This window comes from Hypanus sabinus, chromosome 17 (genome assembly GCF_030144855.1).
Source record: "Hypanus sabinus isolate sHypSab1 chromosome 17, sHypSab1.hap1, whole genome shotgun sequence".
Lineage (NCBI taxonomy): Eukaryota > Metazoa > Chordata > Chondrichthyes > Myliobatiformes > Dasyatidae > Hypanus > Hypanus sabinus.
Window position 1 is genome coordinate 3,313,946 of NC_082722.1, and position 22,054 is coordinate 3,335,999.

The 22,054-nt window shown below is 46.2% G+C and overlaps 1 long non-coding RNA gene across 2 annotated transcripts; it reads right to left on the reverse strand.

Moving 5' to 3' along the window:
• Nucleotides 1-504: 504 nt before the first annotated feature.
• Nucleotides 505-20,533, reverse strand: LOC132406655 (uncharacterized). Of its 2 annotated transcripts, none has more exons than XR_009516209.1 (3): nt 20,343-20,533; nt 1,155-1,277; nt 505-1,060 (listed from the first exon to the last, which is right to left on the reverse strand). It is a non-coding gene; the product is annotated as an uncharacterized LOC132406655 (long non-coding RNA). The 2 variants fall into 2 exon arrangements; XR_009516208.1 differs by lacking the exon at nt 20,343-20,533 and adding an exon at nt 6,134-10,920.
• Between the last annotated feature and the right edge of the window lie 1,521 nt (nt 20,534-22,054).

The window sequence follows — 22,054 nt, forward strand, 5'->3', positions numbered from 1 at the left end:
ACATGTCATGAGCACATCTGTTTCTCTTATGTTTCATCCAAACAGTGGTCAGAACTTGTTGTTCACACCTAGCCTGGACTCAAAAAAGTGTGTAACTGTCTTTGGAGTCCTGGAGTAGTACAGTACAGGAAAAGGCCCTTTAGCCCCCACCACACCGATGACAACCTACCCCCATCCCATTTCCCCACACTCGGACTGTATCCCTCTGTGCCTTGCCTGTTTTTGATTAGAGACAATCATACATGGAATTGGCTGTGGACTCGGGAATTGAAATTCCAGTCCTTACTGACCGATAAGGAGAAGGGGTGAGCAGCTTCAGCTTGCAGAATTGGTCCTGGGCCCAGCACATGATGCAGTCATGGAGGGGGTAGGCTAGTAACTCTGCTTCTTTCGAAGTTTGAAGAGATTTTGGTTTGGCTCCAAATTGCGTCTTGCAAACTTCTACAGTGACTACTCACGAAGAGCACCACAGACCGCGAAAGAAACTCTAATGCAAAGAAATCACAAAATTCAAAGCACATTTATTAACAAAGCACATACAGTATATACTACCCTGAGATTTATTTTCTCACAGGCATTCACAGAACAAAGAAAATGCGATAGAATCTAAAAAAAAACACAAAAAAAAACTGCACACAAAAAATCTGAAAACAATCAAAGAAGACAAATTTTGCAAATACAAAATAAATAAATAAATAAATAAATAGATAATACTGAGGGCGTGAGTTGTGAAGTCCTTGACAGTGAATTCATCGGTTGTGGAGTCATTTCAGTGTTCAGGTCAGTGACGTTATCCATCCTGGTTCCAGAGTAATAACCATTCTTGAACCTGGTGGTCTGGGTCCTGAGGCTCCTGTGCCTCCTTTCTGCTGGCAAGAACGAGAAGGGAGATGGAGGGGGTCCCTGATGATCAATCCTGCTTTCTGGTGACTGCGCTCCTTTGCTTGTGATGGACTTGGCCGTATCCACCACATTCTTCAAGTGTTTTCCAGTCTTGGACACCGACGTTTCCATACAAGGCCATTATGCAATCAGTCAGCAATCAGTCTCCACTGTGCATCTATAAAAGATAGTCAGAATTTCAGATGACATGCTGAATCTGTGCAAACTTCTAAGTAGAGGTGCTCTCGCGCCTTCATTTTAATGACACTTACGGCATGTCAGTGATAATTAATCAGATTTTGATTGAAGTATCTATTGAATTGTCTCTTAACCATAGCCATTGTATTTGACTCCATCACTTCCTCCAGCAGTGAGTTCCAGATAGCAACTGATCCCTGTAAAAAAACACTTAATGTGTAGAGCCCCTTTAAAACTCCTCATGTCAAACCTAAGCCCTCTTGTTTACCATCCCTCTACTGTGGGAAAAATATCCTGGTTAGCGACCTTCTAATGAATACAGTAATCTTATTTGTTTCACCCTCCAGCCTTCTTTGACCCAGGTAATGCAAACTCAGCCACTGCAGTTTCTCCCCATGACTGAACTGCTTCAGTCAGGCCGATGTCCTCTGCACCTCTCCAGCACAGCCGCGTCCTTCCTGAAGTTTAGTGCACACAGAGCAACAAGTAAACATTTGGAAACCCATGGCCTAATCAGAGGGAGCCAGCATGGCTTTATGCTCGGGAGGTTGTGCCTTACCAGTCTGATTGAGTTTTTAAACCAGCTGATGAAAGGGATGTTGTCTACATGGACTTTAGTCAGGCGTTTGACAAAGTCTGACATAAGAGACTAATCCAGAAGATTCAGATGCATGGGATTCATGACAACACACACAAAATGCTGGTGGAATGCGGCAGGCCAGGCAGCATCGACAGGGAGAAGCACAGTTGACCTCTCAGGCCGAGACCCTTCGTCAGGACTAACCCAAAGGAAAGATAGTAAGAGATTTGAAAGTAGGAGGGGGAGGGGAAAACACAAAATGATAGGAGAAGACCGGAGGGGGAGGGATGAAGCTAAGAGCTGGAAAGGTGATTGGCGAAAGTGATACAGAGCTGGAGAAGGGAAAGGATCATGGGACAGGTGGCCTAGGGAGAAAGAAAGAGGGAAGGGAGCACCAGAGGGAGATGGAGAACAGGCAGAGTGATGGGCAGACAGAGAAAAAAAAGGGGAGGGGGAAAAAGCTAAATATATCGGGGATGTGGTAAGAAGGGAGGAGGGGCATTAACAGAAGTTAGAGAAGTCAATGTTCATGCCATCAGGTTGGAGGCTACCCAGCCGGTATATAAGGTGTTGTTGCTCCAACCTGAGTGTGGCTTCATCTTCACAGTAGAGGAGGCCATGGATAGACATATCAGAATGGGAATGGGACGTGGAATTAAAGTGTGTGGCCACTGGGAGATCCTGCTTTCTCTGGTGGACCGAGGAAGGGCTCAAAGCTCTCCGCTTCTTTTTGGATTCCAGACCTAACCAGTTTCCCTCTACCACCACTCTCCCCCGTCTAGCGGAATTAGTCATTACTCTCAATAATTTCTCCTTTGGCTCCTCCCACTTCCTCTAAACCAAAGGTGTGGCCATGGACACCCATATGGGTCCCAGTTATGCCTGCCTTCTGTTGGCTTTGTGGAACAGTCCATGTTCCAAGTTTATACGGGTATCCGTCCCCCTCTTTTCCTTCGCTACATCGACGACTGCATTGGCGCTGCCTCCTGCACGCATGCTGAGCTCGTTGACTTCATTAACTTTGTCTCCAGCTTTCACCCTGCCCTCAAATTTACTTGTTCCATTTCTGACATCTCCCGCCCCTTTCTTGATCTTTCTGTCTCCATCTCTGGAGACGGCTTATCTACTGATATCTACTATAAGCCTACAGACTCTCACAGCTGCCTGGACTATTCCTCTTCCCACCCTGTCTCTTGCAAACATGCCATCCCCTTCTCACAATTCCTCCGTTTCCACCGCATCTGCTCTCAGGATGAGGCTTTACTTTCCAGGACGAAGGAGATGTCTTTGTTTTTTAAGCAAAGGGGCTTCCCTTCGTCTACCATCAACTCTGCTCTCAAATGCATCTCTCCCATTTCATGCACATCTGCTGTCATTCCATCCGCTTGCTACCCCACTTGGGATAGGGTTCCCTTTGTCCTTACCTACCACCCCACCAGCCTCCAGGTCCAACATATAATTCTCCATAACTTCCGCCACCTCCAACGGGATCCTACGACCAAGCACGTTTTTCCCTCCCCCCCCCTTCTGCTTTTCACAGGGATCGCTCCCTACGCGACTCCCTTGTCCATTCGTCCCCCCCCCCATCCCTTCCCACTGATCTCCCTCCTGGCACTTATCCTTGTAAGCGGAACAAGTGCTACACCTGCCCTTACACTTCCTCCCTCACCACCATTCAGGGCCCCAGACAGTCCTTCCAGGTGAGGCAACACTTCATCTGTGAGTCAGCTGGTGTGGTATACTGCATCCGGTGCTCCCAGTGTAGCCTTTTATATATTGGTGAGACCCAACGCAGACTGGGAGACCGTTGCGCTGAACACCTACGCTCGGTCCGCCAGAAAAAGCAGGACCTCCCAGTGGCCACACATTTAAATTCCACGTCCCATTCTCATTCTGATATGTCTATGTAACCAGGTGATCATCAAATCTTATTCAGTATCATTAAAAGTGTACTTAGGCGTTCATCCGGATAATGCTAGAATAGCTGTCTGTGCCTTTAAGTGGAGAAGATGATGTCATTACGCACGCGCGGGATAGTGGGGAGACCATTTTGTTTTCTGCTGCTGAATCGAGTACCCCCCCCCCCAAGAGGTATTGGGCTTGGTGAGGAAAGGTGAGCATTAATTTACAATATCCATGTGAATTTGTTTATGCTTGTTGGTGAATTGAGAATATCGGTCAATTGACATGTTTTACTCATGGATGCTTTAGATTTTCATGAGTAAAGAACTTGACGCTGGATAGCATGGCTTGCAAAGTTCCTCACCAGCCAAGTAGGTCAATCTTCCTGTAATTTAACTACCTGGCAATATCTAGTCAAAGTTGTGCTGAAGTGTACCTTTTGTCTAAATTTATTGTATCATGGCTGATTGTGCACGTAACCGCGTAACGTGAATGTTTGGTCTCCATTTGGGGGTTCAGCGTGTGTGTACTAAAGAGTAGTAGACATCTTAGACGAGGTGTATTTGCTTACATGTTTTGCTGCTGTGTATAAGGTCCAGGGTTGGGGAGATTCTAGTGTTGTTTGAATTGCGTTCCCTCAGAATTGCCACTACTGTATTAGTTTTGTGCAATTTGCTTTGTATTTTTATACTGCATACGCAATTGGTCGAGACACAAGCGTGTGGATCGAAGGTTAAATGGAGATTGTAATGGCAGGACCTGATTGTAAAGTTGTTTGTTTTGTTTTAAGACCCTCTTCTGGCACTTAAACATCCAAAACAGATAAAGGAATTAAAAACCGAAAAAATATTTGTTGTTCTGAGTCTGTACTTTTCCTCAGGCTATAACATCTATCCATGACCTCCTCTACTGTCAAGATGAAGCCAAACTCAGGTTGGAGGAACAACAACCTTATATTCCGTCTGGGTAGCCTCCAACCTGATGGCATGAACATTGACTTCTCTAACTTCCGGTAATGCCCCTCTTCCCCTTCTTACCCCAAAGCTGATTTTATTTATTTTTCCCCCGTTCCTTTTCTTTTTTTCTCTCTCTCTGCCCCTCTCACAATCACTCCTTCCCTGTTTTCCATCTCCCTCTGGTGCTCCCCTCCCCCTTTCTTTCTCCCTAGTCCTTCCACCCCATGATCCTCTCCCTTCTCCAGCTCTGTATCCCTTTTGCAAATCACCTTTCCAGCTCTTAGCTTCACCCCACCCCCTCCAGTCTTCTCCTATCATTTTGGATTTCCCTCCCCCTCCTACTTTCAAATCTCTTACTATCTTTCCATTCTGTTAGTCCTGACAAAGGGTCTCAGCCCGAAACGTCGACAGTGCTTCTCCCTATAGATGCTGCCTGGCCTGCTGTGTTCCACCAGCACTTTGTGTGTGTTGCTTGAGTTTCCAGCATCTGCAGATTTCCTCGTGTTTGGGATCTGTGGTGTCTGGATTCAGAACAGGATTGCACGTAGAACAGACAGGGTAGTGGTTGCAGGGACTCATTCGAGCTGCAGGCCTGTAATTTGTGGAGTTCTACAGGAATCTGTGCTGGGACCTCTGCTGTTTGTGATGTACATAAATGACCTGGAGGAAAATGTAGATGGGTGGGTTAGTAAATTTGCTGATGAGATCAAGATTGGTGAGTTGTGGTTAATGTAGAAGACTGGCACAGAGTACAGCATGATATAGATCAGTTACAGATATGAGCCAAGAAATGGCAAATGGTGTTTAACCCAAATAAATATGAGGTGTTGCCCTTCAGTAGGTCAAATTCATGGAGGCAATACACTGTTGGGGGCTGAGCAGAGAGATCTTGGGGTCCAAGTTCACAACTCCTTGAAAGTGGTTAGGAAGGCTTATGGAACGTTAGCTTTTATTAGTCAAGGCATTGAATTCAAAAGTCAGGAGGTTAAGCTTAAAATGCTCCTCATCTGGAGTTTGCTACTGTTCTGGGCGTCCCACTCTAGGAAAGCTGTTGAGGCTTTGGAGAGGGTGCAGAAGAGGTTTACCAGGACGCTGCCTGGGTCAGAGGGCATGTGCTTCATGAGAGGCTGGGTAAACTTGGGTTGTTTTCTCTGGAGTGTCAGAGGCTGAGGGGAGACCTGATAGAGGTTTATAAGATTATGAGAGGCATAGATAGAGGGGGCAAAGAGTATCTGTTTTCCAGGGTTGAAATGTCCAAGACCAGAGGGCATGGGTTGAAAGTGGGAGGGATTAGGCTCAAGGGGGATGTGAAGAGTAAGTTTTTTTCACTCAGAGGGTGGTGCATGCCTGGAATCTGCTGCCTGCTATGGTGGCAGAGGCAACTACATTAGAGGCTTTTAAGAGACATTTAGATAGGCACATGGATGCCCCTGTGCTATACTCCTTTATGTTCTATGTTCTATGAGGCCTGACCAGTTGCAAAATAACATTACAGCTCTTTATATTTATATCCCAAGAGCTAGAGATTAGTACATTCCTTCTTCAGCACATTGCTTTCAGAGAACTATGGGTTTGAACCCTTTGTTCTCCCTGTTCTTCATGCCCTTCTACTTACCGTGCATGTCCTTCCAAACATACGATGTCCTTTGCATTTCCAATCACGACACCCAAGGATGTGCTGACAGCAACCCGCGAGGGTCGTCACGTATTCCTGTGCCCACCGTGCCGAGCAGAATGACACCGAACAGAATGAAACGAAGCAGCAAAAGGAAAATGAGCCCTGTCCCAGACCATCGGCTTTGGCCTCCAGCCTCCAGCACACTGTAGTTTCTCAGATACTGAGCCTTCAGCTTCCATAGGTTCACAGACACGGACTGCCCCCCATCGGGCCTCCTCTTCTCTGGGTGCTGCCTCGTTTAGAGGGCATTGGTCCTCAGCACCAACCCATGCTTGCCAATGACAATCTAAGAGCTCTGGACTCATTGATGACGAGACCCAAACTCGCAGTTCTCGCCTGGACAAAACTTTGATCCTGGAGGACAACCCCAGCCCTCATCCTCGCTGTCATACAAGCCTGACACTCACTGAACGGAGCCTGTTCTCTAATTCCTCCACATCCCTGTCCCTAGACCTAGACACTAACCTGATACCTAAATCTATTCCCTCTCCCAAAACCGATCCCAACAAACCTAAAATACTTAAAATCCGACTTACAGCTGTGATGCAAAGAGAGACCGTAGCTTGGCACCATCTGGAGTTGAGTACTCTCCCCTTTCTGATATGGAACCTAAAGTCTCGGTGATGACTGGCCGTTCTCAGTGCCTGCCCTGTCTCAGATCTTTTCTCTGCTCACTCCGCCCACTCCCACCCCCTCTCAACCAGAAACATCAGCTCTGTTCTCTCTCCACAGGCACCTGTTGAGTTTTTCCAGCACCTCTCCTAAGTTTATCTCAGAGTTTCTGCTTCTCCTGGCTCATTACAAACCACATATTCTCTGCTGCCAAACTGGAATAATTTAATGATTTTGGCTGCAGGCAGCCCCCGGCCATTGAAAGAGGAGAATGGAGCTAAAAACATTGGAGTGCTGAATACTTGGAATGAAGGCTGAGGTTTGGGTTTGGGAGAGGAAAGATCCATTAAATCTCTCAGACAGAGATCGTTGCCTGCCAAGGACAAACTCACAGGTGGTGCGGGAAGAGGGCACAATTATTAAGAATTCTTACATCTGGGACGCGTCCTCTTCTCACTAGGAGGGATAGGAGCCTGAAGCCACACTCTCAGCGTTTTAGGCACCGATTTGGGAAGTTATTTTCACCCACCGGCTTGCATCTGTGCCCCACACTTCCATTATGGGAAAGTTGCAGTGTCCAATTAACCGGCCGAGCTGCTCACATTTGGGATAGGGGAGGTACATGAAACAATCCTACACCGTCTCAGACAGAACATGCAAACTCCATACCGATGGGGCCTGGAGTTAAGATTGAACCTGGATCTCTGGTTCTATGAATCATCTTCTGCACCTTTGCCTCCATTGCCAACCAGCCTGCAGAGTGGTTACCACCACACAAGTTCCCACATGAGCAACATCCACCGTTATTCAAAGTGGCCCCAGCTCACACCTTTGGGGTGTACAGAATAACCATATTTGAATTCAATTTAAAAAATAAATCTGCAAATACTTTTGGTGATGGTCACAGAGAGATACAAAATGAAAACAGGCCCATTGGCCCAACTCATTCCTCACTGCCCAAGGTGCCAACCAGAGCTGGTCCTATTTGCCTGTGTATGACCCACTAAACCCTTCTGTCCATACACCTCCAAATACCTAAATGCTGGAATTGGAACTGACTCCACCACTTCCTCTGGCAGTGTGTACCACCCTCTCAGCTCCCTTCCAATTTTTGACTTCCCCTACCCTGGGGAGAAGAGTTGTGACCATATGCCTTACGCATGTCCATCATGAGTTTATAAACTTCTGTAAGGTCACCTATCAGGTCTTTTCCTCCAGGGAAAGCTGTCCCAACCTACCAGTCTCTCCTTATAACTGAACTTCACAGATTTCTGCAATATATGGTGAAGAGCACTCTGACAGTGGCATCACCACTCAACATGGAGCCCTCCCATGTACACAATCACTAGAGGCAACACCTTCATCATGGGCACAGAATCTGATTCGCCGGTTGTTCAAGGACTGAATGTTTGAAGGGAAGTAGTTACCCGGTGGTAGCTGCAGGGAAACGGCGGAGTCTGCATGATGCGCAGGCTTCCTGTGACAATGCCTCCTGTAGGAATCTCCAGTGGTGAGGAGGAATATCCGGTGATGTTTTGGGATGAGTTCACCACTCTCTGTGCCTCCATCACTTCTCCAATCTCATCGAGATAATCTAAGCACAGAGTGCCCACTTCCTAATGTACCCAAAACACTCCTGATTCCTTCGTTGGCCCAAGTTCCACCTCCAATGCAAATCCTCTCAGGTGGGCACGATAAATCCCAGTAGTTGATTGGACAACAAGCTGGGTACTTCTCCCATTGTGCTGCCCCCTCCCGCAGAAGCAAGTCTTCACTGCAGAGCTGATGCCCTGTAAAGTGGCCAGAATTTGCCTGGGGCAGTTAAGTCTTCTAAAAGATTGAGATTGCCCCTTACCAGTTTACTACCCTCACCTTGCCAATGTCATGTGAATCCTTGATCCTGTCTCCATCCACAACTCTCCCCCACACAGCCCAGCCTCCTATCCACCCATGCTCTGCCACCCCCAGCAACCACCCAGTGGGGTTAGGTGAGAGTATGGCATTCAGCCCACGATCACATCCATGGTGACTTCACTAAGTGACAGAACCAAGCTAGAGAGACCAGGCACTTGCTCCTGCTCCTGACTTGCTGGAGTGTCTACCTCTTGCTGCCCATGGGTCAAGTCAGGAGAGCAGAGAACCTGGTGCAGTTAGCGGACAGGGACTTCTCATTACACTCTTGGTAGAGTATGGAACAGGACAGCACAGAAACAGCCCATGATGTTGTACTGAAGTAATTAAGCAACGTATCCCTTCTGCCTATCAAGGTCCATTACTCTAGTCCCAGCACATTCATGTGTCTGTCTAAGATTCTGTTGTACCTGCCTCCATCACCACATTTGGCTGTGTACTTCAGGCATCCATTTCTCTCTGTGCAAAAATACCTGCTCCATACACCCTCTTTGAACTTAAACCCTCCCAATTTGACTGCTTTCTCTCCACGTATAGACCGTTGTTTGTTCCTTAATGGCCCTCACTAGGTGAGAGGTGGCCACTCTAAGCGAGGGTGGATTAATTGCGGTGTGTGTCTAACGTGCTAGCTGCAATGACAACCTCCGCCCTCACAGACCCTGACTGACTGTCACTCGCTGGACCACTGCTCTAATTGCAATCCCTCTGATTTTCAGCTATCAGAAAACAATTGGTTCTCATGGGAACACATTAGATATGTGCCAGTTTGAACAGAGCAGATAAAAATAAGCCCTGTGCCAGACTCAGCTCTAGAGTCAGGACTTGAGCAGTTGCTAGGGACTCCAGCACACTGTTACAGAGGCAAACAAAGAGGGGTGGCCCTACCCGCAGCGTGGGCAGGAGGAATCTCTGTGACAGGCAGGGAACATGGGCCACAGATCGAGTTACAGTGAGCTGTGGAGAGGTACATGAACACATTCGATGTTGTACCCTCTTCAGGGGCTGATCATTGCCCTGACAAGGCAATGTCGGAGGCTATTCCAAGGCTTTGATGGCCATGAGGAGATACTTCTTGCTGCTGATGGGTAGGTTCCACACACTCCTAGGGTCACTGTCGAAAAAGGCCCTTCGGCCCCACTCACTCATGCCAGTTATACCTTCCCTGTTTAAGTATTTCTAAACATCTCTTCAATTTATTAACTAACCTGATTCCACCACCTCCTCTGCCAGAAAATTCCAGATATTATCCACTCTCTGTGTAAAAAAACTACCCTCAGGTCCGCTTTACCGTATATCTGGTCCCTGTCACCATAAGCCTATGCTCCCCCTAAGCTTGACGCACCTTCCATGCAAGAAATGTTCTGATCATTAGCTCTGTGAATGTCTCTCATAGACCCACCACCACCATCTAGAAGGATGAGAACTGCAGACACCTGGGAACACCACCACATGGAAATCCCCCTCCAAGTCACTCACCATCCTAACTTGGAGACATACCACCATTCCTTCATTGTCGCTGGGTCAAAATCATGGAATTCCCTCCCTAACAGCATGGGGGTGAACCTATACCTCAGGGACTGCCGCGGTTCAAGAAGGCAGCTCATCACCAGCTTCTCAAGGGCAACTAGGGATGGGCAATAAATGCCGGCTGAGCTGGTGACGCCCACATCCCATAAATGAACAAATAAATAAATAACCTAAATACTTTTATCAGGTTAATCAGAGTTTAGTCTCACCTCTGTGTCCAGAACGGTGGTTCACAGAGCTGCCAGTGAAGTGGGCCCCAAAGGGTGAGCGGTCTTTCTGCCTGAGCCAGGGCAGATGGCCAGGTTGTACTCGGCTAATGCACGGTGAGATTAGCATTCGCCCCCACCTCCCCACCCCCCCGTGAACAGGCAGATAAACTGGGGGTCAGTACCACAGCAGCATCACTTCAGTGTGGCCTAGGTAATGGAGGACTTGACGGTATATCTTCTCACTACACTCCCATTACAACAGTTGTAGTGGAAAACTCTCAGAGGGACAGAATTAATCTGCACCCGTAAAGAGAGGAAATAAATGAAGAGAGTCAAACTTGACCTGGTCAGGAGGAAGATCCCACCTGAAATGTTTGATTGAATATTCTGAAGATTCAGAAAACAGGGCAATGCAGTGGTTGTCAATATTCTCTCAATCAGACTTTGACAAGATCCCTCCAGGAAAATTGGTCTAATTGTTCAGAAGCCATTGATCCAGAGAGGCTGACAAGTGTGATCCAAACCTGGCTTAGTAACAGGAGGTAGAGGGTGAGAGGTGACAGCCTCCAACCACTTGTGTATCAAAGGGTCTGGTGCTGGACCCTCGCTGTGTCTTACATGGATTAATGGTTTAGAGCGCCCAGACTAAACTGACGCAACCATGGAGAAAACAGGCAGTGGCAAGATTTGAACCCAGCTCGCCGGAGCTGTGATAGTGTTATGCAAGCCACTACACCACCATACTGCCCTCATTTCATTTATTTATTTAGACACATTGCACAGTAACAGGCCCAATGACAGGCACGGTACCAGGTCGAGACCTTTCATCAGGACCTGTGAAGGGTCTTGGCCCAAAACGTAGATTGTTTGCTCTTTTCCATGGATGCTGAGTTCCTCCAGCATTTTGTGTGTCCTTGGGCATTTTGCATTTACCAATGTTTGGATATCTTCTGTATGCATTGGGTAAATTTCAATCATCTCTTCAAGCTTGTGTCAGAATTCTGAATTTCCACAAGCAACTTTAAGTGAGGGCAGCTCAGACAAAATGCTAGCTTCTCCCTGGGGTGAATGTGGTAATCAGGTGCAAGGGCTGGCTGGGGTCAACAAGATTCTCAACCGTCCAGTGTCTGACCTTAATAGGTGCCATAGATATACCTGGCTATAACTTCTCCTTCAAATATTTCCTCACTAATTCCCATTAACATTGAACAGTACATACTTAAAATCACTGAGTATGTATGTATCCACAATCTTCTGATTCTGTCCCACTGAATTCATGATATATATTGTATTCCTTCTCATATAAAGATCTGTCACCCCAAAGTTTAAATATAATCATAAAAAGACATGAACACACTCACAAGCCAGTACACGACTACAGAGTAGTCACACACCCCTCTGGCGCCCTGGACTGTCAGTAACCACCTTCACAACTGGAGCCCTGTCTCACTGAACTACCATTCCCTTACACAAATACACATGTACATATACACCACACTTCACTGTCAACAGTTCATCTCTTCGCAGCACTCTGTGATATTTGGTGATTCCATTGTCATCGATGTCAACAGATCTACGTGTGGGTGCTACTCGTAAAAGTTCTCACCCCCTTGGACTAAGGCCCTAGCCACACAAAAGCATCCTGGACCCAAATGATGGAAGTCACTAAAGCTGATGATATAAAAATCTTTATTCATCACAACAAACAGGTATTCGTGTGAAGCCCCCCCACCCCCGACTCAAAGTACATGGATTGTTATACCCTTAAGATCAATGGTAATGGTAGATTCAATCCAATTTCCATAATCACAATGACATTATTACTTCAGTACTTTGGGTTGACAATGCTTACTTTGAATTGCTATCTACGGTGGGAGATATCTCTCAACATTCAAATAGCTTTGCTGGGACAAACAAATTGTAAACTTCCCTGAAGTTATTTACATTTACAATGGTAAAAATAATTTAAACACAGATCAGTCTGAATTGCTGCAGGGTAATTAACACAACCCCATTGTCTGATGCATGTGTAAATCAGATATCTTAGTATGTGGGTAGGCCAGAATACCTTCAATTTACGACTTGCATTTTACAATAAGAACTGAAAACTGGATCTTGCATGAATTACCAGTAATACCTGCTCTATTCATATACCTCCAGTATATTCCCGAACAATCCTTCTCTTCTGGACTACCTATCAGGATTGTCCAGGACACTGCCTACCATCTGTGACCAGCTGTGAGGTGAGGTCAGAGCTACTAGAGGAGTAACTACGGGCAGCACGAGTGGAGTTCGAAACCGAGCCTTGGCTCCTCGGTCTCTCCATCACGCCTGTCCCCACCCAGCTGCTCAAACAAAACCCAAACCATCATTCTCCCTCCTTGCAAAGTGCTTCCTCATCTGATTACAAACCCCTTGGGTAACCCCTCCCCATTCAGTACCAAACTGGCACAGTCTGCCTGAGATACCCGGGTCACCGTTAGTGACAGGTGAAGTGCTGGAAAATGAGAGGATAAACCATTACACAGGAAATGGAGCAACAAGGAAAAGGCTCTCCAGTAAGTCAGGCTTCTGTGGAAGGGAAGCTACTGGAGAGAATTCTGAGGGAAAGATATTTGGGAAACCAGAGGTCAATTAGAAATAGTCAACATGGCTTTGTGCATGGAAGGTGATGAATCACAAATTTGAGTGTTTTAAAGAAGTAACCAAGGATAGAGTAATAGAGATTGTTTATATGAACTACAGTAAGGAACTTAAGACTCCACACGGTCGGTTGCTATGGGTGGCAGGGGACCCAGGGACAACTGGCTAACCGAATATATAGTTGGCTTGATGGTGCAAGGTTCTTCTCAGACTGCAGGCCTGAGATCAATGGTGTACCTCAGGTGTTGGTGCTGGGCCCATTTTTCCTGGTCATCGTTATCAATAATTTGAATAAGAACATGCAAGGCATTAATAAATTTGCAAATGACACTGAAATAATTGACAGTGAAGATGGTTATCAAGATGTACAGGGAGATCCTGATCAGCTGGGTAATTGGCCTGAAGAATGGCAAATGGAGTCTAATTTATTTGGTGTTGAAGGACAGATCAGGACAGGACTCTGACAATGAACAGTATGGCCCTTGGGGTGCTGTAGAACAGAGGGACGATGACGTTCAAGATTCAACATTGTTTGATTTCATTTCCAGTACTCAAATATAAAGTAGAATGATATAATTGTTACGCTGGCTCTGATGCAACACAAAAAATATAAAGAACAGGTTAATAATGAAATAAAAGTAAATACAAATTCGTAAGATAGCTCATAAAGTGACACTGGGCACAGGTGAGTCTGTACATAAGGTGACTGACAGGGAATGATAGCTGGTTGGGGGTGTGGATCAGGGGGTTAGTGAGTGGAGGTGTTGATCAACATTACTACTTGACGAAAGTAACAGTTTTGGAGTCTGGTAGCCCTGGTTTGGATGCGCGCTCCCTGAGGGGAGTGAAGCAGACAGTCTATGAGCAGGGTGGGAGGCGTCCTGTCCTGCATCTTTCTGTATCATCAGCATGTAGGCTAGTGCTGCTGATGCAGTTGGCAGTTTCGATTACCTGGTGTTGAACCTTCCTGTCTGCTGCAGTGTAGTTTCTGCACCGTGCAGTGATGCAGCATGTTAGGATGCTCTCCACTGCGCATCTGTGGAACAACGTGAGTACAGATGTGCATAGTCCAGCTCTCTTCAGCCTCTTCAGAAAGTAAAGGCATTGTTGAGCTTTGCTGATTGTGTAGGATGTGTTGTGGGACCATGTTGAGGGGTGTGAGTTGTCCTGAAGTCAAAAACCCTCTCCTTTGACTTGCTGACATTGATGAAGAGGTGTTTTGCCTGGCACCGGGCCTCGAGTTCTTCCACCTCCTCTCTGTCTCATTGTTGTTGGTGTTCTGGCATCTGTGAGCTTGACAATGTGATCAGACGGATGTTTGGCTCTGCAGTGTGGTAGGCCATGGGCTCAGAGGCACTCCTGGTGAAGACGCAGGGGAGGGAGGAGCGGTTGTGCATCCTGACTATCTGACGTTTATTGCTTACTAAGTCCAATACCCAGTTGCACAGTGGATGAGTAGGAGTTCGTTCACCAAGGTCTGTTGGTGTTAAATGCCAAATGGAAATCTAGAAACAGCAATCTGACGTGTGAAAAAACAAGAGAAAATGGTAAAAGTTCAAAGCAATGCACACAAAATGCAGGAGGAACTCAGCAGGTCAGGAAGCATCTATGGAAGAAGGTAGAGTTGATGTTTCGGGCTGAAAGCTCTGGTCTGCTGCGTTCCACTCATAGTTTGTGTGTGTTGCTTCTGACATGTGCTCTTGTTCTCTGGGTGTTTCAAGTCCAGCGTGGTTCTGTCAGGAAGCAAATCTGTGAGTATCAATGTGTCACGAATAGAGTTTTTGATGGGTGCCATTACCGCCCATTCAAAGCACTTCATGATGAGCTGGAATTACTCTTTGGTACAGGGACGATGGTGGTTGATTCGAAACATGTGAGGATAGCAGCCTGGATGAATGAAGTGATGTTCATGAAGATGTTGGTGAGTGGGTGTGCACACTCTCTAAGTACTCAGCCTGGCTGACTTACAGGGGTTAACTCTCTGCAGAGCCCTCCTCACACCTGCTGCTTTTACAGACCGTGGCTGCTCTCCTGGGGGGGCGGGGGCGGGGGGTAGATTTCCTGGACACCGTTGTGTTACTTGGAGAAAAGTATCTTAGAGCATCAGGGAGGAAGGAGTCACTTGTATGGTCAACACTGTTTTTCCCTGTGTAGACAGTCATGCCATTGACGCCCAGCCTCATACACCAGGGTTTGCTATTGGACAGGTATTCTGATCGTTTTGTGTAGGCAATCTTTGCCCTTTTGATGCCTAAGATGAGGATTGTCCTATCTGCTCTGAGAGTTGTTCTGTCAGCAGACTCGAAGGAAGTATCCCAGGCTTTTCTCATGGAGCACACCCTCTGTGTTTAGACAGGGATTCTGCTTGGACAGTTAGGTGACTATTCTTGAGGTATCTACATCATCTACGCACTTGCTGATGTAGCCAGTAACAGATCAGGGACTTTTCTCGGGGTCTGTGTAGCAACCTCCTCGAACATCTGCCAGTTAGTCCATTCGAAACAGCCCTGAAGCTTAGAGACAGGCCATTGGTGATTGTGCTCTTGACTGTTTTCCCACTGTGCTGGGATCAACACTTTTAAGATATGGTCAGAGAGACATAGAATCAGAATAGGATCAAGTTTATTATCACTGGCATGTGACGTGAAATTTGTTAACTTAGCAGCAGCAGTTCAATGCAATACATAGTATAAAAGGAAAAAAACAAAATAAAATAATAATAATAAGTAAATAAGTTAATTATTTACAGTATACATATATTGAATAGATTAAAAATTGCACAAAAAACAGAAATAATATATATTAAAAAGTGTTCAAGGGTTCAATGTCCATTTAGGAATCTGATGGCAGAGGGGAAGAAGCTGTTCCTGAATCACTGAGTGTGTGCCTTCAGGCTTCTGTACCTCCTACCTGATGGTAACAGTGAGAAAAGGGCATGTCCTGTGTGCTGGAGGTCCTTAATAATGGACGCTGCCTTTCTGAGACACCACTCCCTAAAGATGACCTGAGTACTTTGTAGGCTACTGCCCAAGATGGAGTCCACTAAATTTACAACCTTCTGCATTTTCTTTCAGTCCTGTGCAGTAGCCCCCCCACCCCCATATCAGACAGTGATGCAGCCTGTCTGAATGCTCTCCACAGTACATCTATAGAGGTTTTTGAGTGTATTTGTTGACATACCAAATCTCTTCAAACTCCTAAATGAAGTATAGCCTCTGTCTTACCTTCTTTATAACTGCATCAATATGTTGGGACCAGGTTAGATCCTCAGAGATCTTGACACCCAGGAACTTGAAACTGCTCACTCTCTCCACTTCTGATCCCTCTATGAGGATTGGTATGTGTTCCTTCGTCTGACCCTTTCTGAAGTCCACAATCAGCTCTTTCCTCTTACCGACATTGAGTGCCAGGTTGTTGATGTGACACCACTCCACTAGTTGACATATCTCGCTCCTGTACACCGTCTCATCACATCTAAGATTCTACCAACAGTGGTTGCATCGTCAGCATACGTTATCATTAATCCACACAGATTGTGGTCTTCCAGTTAGGAAGTCAAGAATCCAGTTGCAGAGGGAAGTACAGAGGCCCAGGTTCTGCAGCTTCTCAATCAGGATTGTGGGAATGATGTTATTAAATACTGAGCTATAGTCGATGAACAGCATCCTGACGTAGGTGTTTGTGTTGTCCAGGTGGTCTAAAGCCATGTGAAAAGCCATTGAGATTGTGCTTACTGTTGACCTATTGTGGCGATAGGCAAATTGCAATGGGTCCAGGTTCAGTCTAGTCATGACCAACCTCTCAAAGCATTTCATCACTGTGGATGTGAGCGCTACTGGGCGATAATCGTTAAGGCAGCCCACATTATTCTTAGGCACTGGTGTAATTGTTGCCTTTTTGAAGCAAGTGGGAACTTCCACCTGTAGGAGTGAGAGGTTGAAAATGTCCTTGAGTACTCCCGCTAGTTGGTTGTCACAGGTTTTCAGAGCCTTACCAGGTACTCCATCGGGACCTTCTGCCTTGCGAAGGTTCACTCTCTTTAAAGACAGGCTAACATTGGCCTGTGAGACAGAGATGACAGGGTCACCAGGTGCAGCAGGGATCTTCACAGCTGTAGTTGTGTTCTCCCTTTCAAAGCACGCATAGAAGTGTTGAGTTCATCTGGTAGTCAAGCATCGAAGTGAAGATGTGGGTGGGATGGCTTTCTAAATACCGTGTCTGTTTGTATAAACATGCTCAAGTTTGTTTGTTCTCCTGGCAATATGTTGATGGAATCTGGGTAAAATCTCCTGCAGGTTAACATAGTTGAAGTCTTCTGCAATTATGAAGAGACTGTTTGGATGCTTGGTTTGTCAAAAGCTGATGATACTGTAAATCTCTCCCAGTGCACCGTTAGCTTTCGCCCTTTGGGGGACTCGACAGCGGTGATGATCATACTAGTAATCTCTCTGAGCAGGTAAGGTGGCCGCCATTTAATTGTAAGATATTTAATTGCCCCAGGACAGTGAGAACTAACTACAGATGAGTGTGTGCACCAACCTTTGTTTACGCCCAAACAAGTTCCACCTCTAGGGAGATTGTTTTTGCATGGAACAGATTCATCACAACAAGTTGAAACGGTGAATGGGGCATGTTCCTGTTAGCCATCTTTCAGTGAAAACAAGAATGCAGCAGTTTCTCATCCCTTTCTCTATCATTCATTGGTTCTCAGTCTCGGTGAGTCCGTTTAGTTATCCAGTGATGGTACCGCTAACCCGGTTGAGTTAGCTCTCAGCTTAGCTGGTGCCCCAGCTCTCTTGCTATCTTCTGCTTCCTCTTGCTGCTTCCTTGGCAGAATCCCTAGCTGACTGAGCACCGCCCTGCAGCCAGCAGATCTTACCTAAGTGTTCCGCAGTGCCGTGTTCGCAGAGCATTGTCTGACTGAAGTCCCGACTAGAAACTTTGAAACACTATCTAAGAATTTAAAACTAGTCTCATTATTGGAATTCAGAGAAGCCATCGTATCTCTGTGTGTCCCCATTGTTCCCTGAAAATTGCAACACAGGTAACCAGTGGTAAGGAAGTCTTTCAGTGCTGTGCCCGCCTTCATCAGTCTGGGCATTGTGTATAGAAGTTGGGATGTTACATTGGGTGATGATGGTCAGCCATATTTGGCATGTTGAGCTCAGTTCTGGTTGTCCTCTATAGGTAAAAATACCTTTATGCTTGAAGGAATGCAGAAAGATTTTGTTGGGACTCGAGGGACTGAGAAATGGAGAAAGGTTTAGCACGTTGGAGCTTTTCTAATTGGGGTGTAGGAGACTGAGGGGGTGATCTTAAAGATTATATTAGTGTAACGCCCTGGTTAAGATTTCTATTGCTATGCTGTGAGGTATTTTATTTGAACAGTTTTCTGTAACAACAGTGTGTTCTGCTGGTAAGAGTGTTTTGGCTTCGGCTAAAGATAAGGAGCCATTTTGTCCAACTTGGGAATGTTGTGTCAGCCAATCAGGAGCGGGAAGGCATGGAAAAATCTCGAGAGCTGGGTGGGAAGAGTTCTCTGAAGGACTGTAGTCTTTTGGTGGGAGTGGTGGAGAGAAGCACGGGGAAGATGCCTGGAAGATCCCATCAAAGGGAGTCCCTATTACAGGGAGCACTTTGCGAGGCAGAGGAATCCGAGAGGGGAAGTTCTACCTGTGGTTGGTGAGGAGAATTCAGTGCCGTGAGTGAAGCTACCCCCAGATGTTAGAGAAATGAGCTCCAATGTGTATGAGCACATTTAGACTGGTTTATCTGTAATGGGCCCTTTCATCTTTTTCTTTCTCTGTCAACTGTCTGATAAAGTTGCAATAAGGTAAATATACTTCCTTTATAATTTAATGCCGGTGTATGATCTGTCATTTCTGGGCTACCGATAACTGTGTATGGGCAGTATTTCCACAGTGTTCACTCAAATCGAGGTTCCTTTAATCGGAACAGCCCAACTTTCCGATTTGGTTGAACTCCAAATCATACTGACCCTAGATGTGGAATGCTTCTGACCGTTTCGTCAGCGAGTCACGTAGCTGTTAGCCAAGTTGGTGTACGAGCCCACGTGAGAGGGCTGTGCTCGATCAGCTTCACTTGTCACATGTACGTTGAAACATACAATGAAACGTGTGCATGCATCACATTAAATCAGCGAAGACTGTGCTGGGGAGCCCACAAGCTTCTGGCAGCAACCTAGCATGGCCATAAATCATGAACGCTAACTGTACATCTTTTGGAATGTGGGAAGAATCCGGAACATCCGGAGGAAACTCACGTGGTCATGGAGGAATGTACAAGCTCCTTACAGGCAGAAGTGCGCATTAAACCCTGATCTTCAGCTTGCTCTGTAGAGGCCTGGGCTAACCACTACTATACCGTAACATGTTTATAGAAACATTTACATTTAAAAGGGGCATAGGTGGAGTGAACGTGCACATTCTTTTTCCCAGGGTTGGGCAATCAAGGACTAGAGGGCACTGGTTTATGGTAAGAGGGGAGAAATTTAATAAGAGGCTGAAGGCAACTTTTTCACACAGTCAGTAGGTGGAATGAGTTAAGAGAGGAAGTGGTTGATGCAGGTACGTTAACAACATTTAAGAAGCAGTTGGACAGGGCCGTTGATTGAGAAGTTTGAGGGATATGGCCGAATACAAGCAGAACTGTACCGCTCCAATGGGAATTGTTAGCAGGCTGGACCAGTTTGTCTGTTTCTGTGGAGGATGATTCCATAATACTCTGGAGTTTGCCTCATACACTCCCAAACGTCCAGCGGGTTCCTGAGAATCGTTCATTAACTGCTCCTCCACACACTTCACCCTCAGCACAGCAAAAGATCAGGTCCTTCCCTTCAGCCCACTGCGTCTGTGCCAAACACAATGCCAAACTGAACTAAAGCTCTTCTGTCAGTTTATAATCCCTGTGTCTCACTCCCTCCCCACCTCAAGTAGGTGATAGTTCTCCCCTGGGAGAAAAGTTCTGCCTGTGTACTTTGTCAAGCCTCTCATCGTCTTCTCTCAGGCCTCTGGTACTGCAGAGAAACATGGAAAATACCCTCTCATGCAGGCAGCAGCATCCTGGTAAACCTCCTCTCCACCATTCCCAAAGCCTCCAAATCACCTTTGTATCAGGCGATCAGAACTGAGCACTCATGAAACTTTAAAGGCACCAACCAACTTTGAGATCCTTCTAAACGGCACCAGTTCCACAAAGGGTCATATGGAAAACTTTGATCTTACCTTTGAAGCCAGTTACCATGGAGACCAGAACAGGTTTCTGGGACTTGTTTTAATGAGTTAGCTCCTCTGAAATGACAAAATCTGCAGACCACGGGCTAATGAGCTGCACCAGGCAGACTTCGCTGCTTCGCTTCACCCAAGAGTGCCAGAATAATTGGTGCACGGCCCAGGGACTCTTGAATATATGAAATGCACTGGCTGCTTCCGGAAAATAGCTAAAAATAGCTCATCGAGTGGAAGCGTTCCAGGATTCATGCTAAGATTCTTTTGATCATCAGAAGTGGAGCATAATTCCAGTCTGACCTGCCACGCTTCTGCTCCTGTTCTGCCTTCTATCAGTTCTTCATTAGAACATAGAATGGTACAGCATAGGAACAGGCCTTCAGCCCATCACGTCTGTGCTGGCAATAATGAAAAATTAAACCACTCACCTGCCTGCACATTGTTCCCTATCAACCCCCATCCCCCATCCCCCGCCTTCCAGCACCTCCTCTGGCAGTGCATTGCAGGCATCTACCACTCTCTGTTTAAAAAGTTCTTTTAAACATTCTGCCCCTCCCTTTAAACTCTGGAATTTGACATTCCCACCCTGGGAAGAAACAACCTACCTATGCTGTCTATGCCTTTCATAATTTGGGTCACTCCCCTCAGCCTATTGCATTCCGGAGAAAACAACCCAGGTTTGTCCAACCTCTCCTTATAGCATTTCTCTAAATGCTCCCATTCGCTCAGTGAGCAGATAATCCTGTTTACAGCTTATCCCCAAGGCTGTTCCAGTTTTAACAAATCAGAGACACACCTCTCCCCCATCCTTCCTGCAGCTTCTTGCTGCCGAGGGTCTTGGAACAGAAAGATTAATTCTGTTGCGATTCCAACAGATGCTGCCCGACCTACATCTTCAGTTCTTATTTTTAGCTTCAGCAGCTGAGACAGGCAGTTCAGGAATACCTGCGGCTTTGTCCACTGAGATTGGGTGGCACTAGAACCAGAGGTCATGGGTTAAAGGTGAGAGGTGAAACCTGAGGGGGAGCTTTCTCAGTTGGGATCTCAGCTGGGAGACAGGAACAAAAGGAGGGAAGAAGCTATACCTACACACTTATGTATTGGACTTACCAGGTTGGATCATTCCTTGTTCAGAATTAATATGCATAATACAAGCATTTGTGCAGAGTGCACTTTTCAAGAAACAGTGCAGTATATATTGTTTGAATGCAGTACCAATAAGCACTGAATTTCTAAATTTAGACCTTTAGGATAGACCGAGTTTGACATGGAAAATCAAATCTTCTTAGGCTTCCAGCCAGGTACAGGAAGTTGATTATAATCAACGCTATAATGACAAACTCTGCCATCTTCATCAGGGACGATGCCTGGGCATGTCGGCAGTGGTATTTGTACCCCTGTTGTCCATCCGTCCTGATTGGTTAGTCTTCATCCAATCAGGTTTCCACTCTCCCACCTTGTTTACATTCAAATACCAATTCTTACTTCAAGCAAGACCTTCATCTTTGTTAGACTTCTTTTCCTTTAATTTTATTTCAATGGCTTCTCTTCTTTTACCTGGTGGTCCCAAATGCTATTCGTGTGACACAGTAGTTTTGTGCCATTGATGTCAATCCCATGGCCTTTGCAAATGCAATATTCCACTACTGCTAATTTCTCCAGGTAACCCAAATGGATACACCTCCTGCGCTCCTTGATACGGGTCTCCA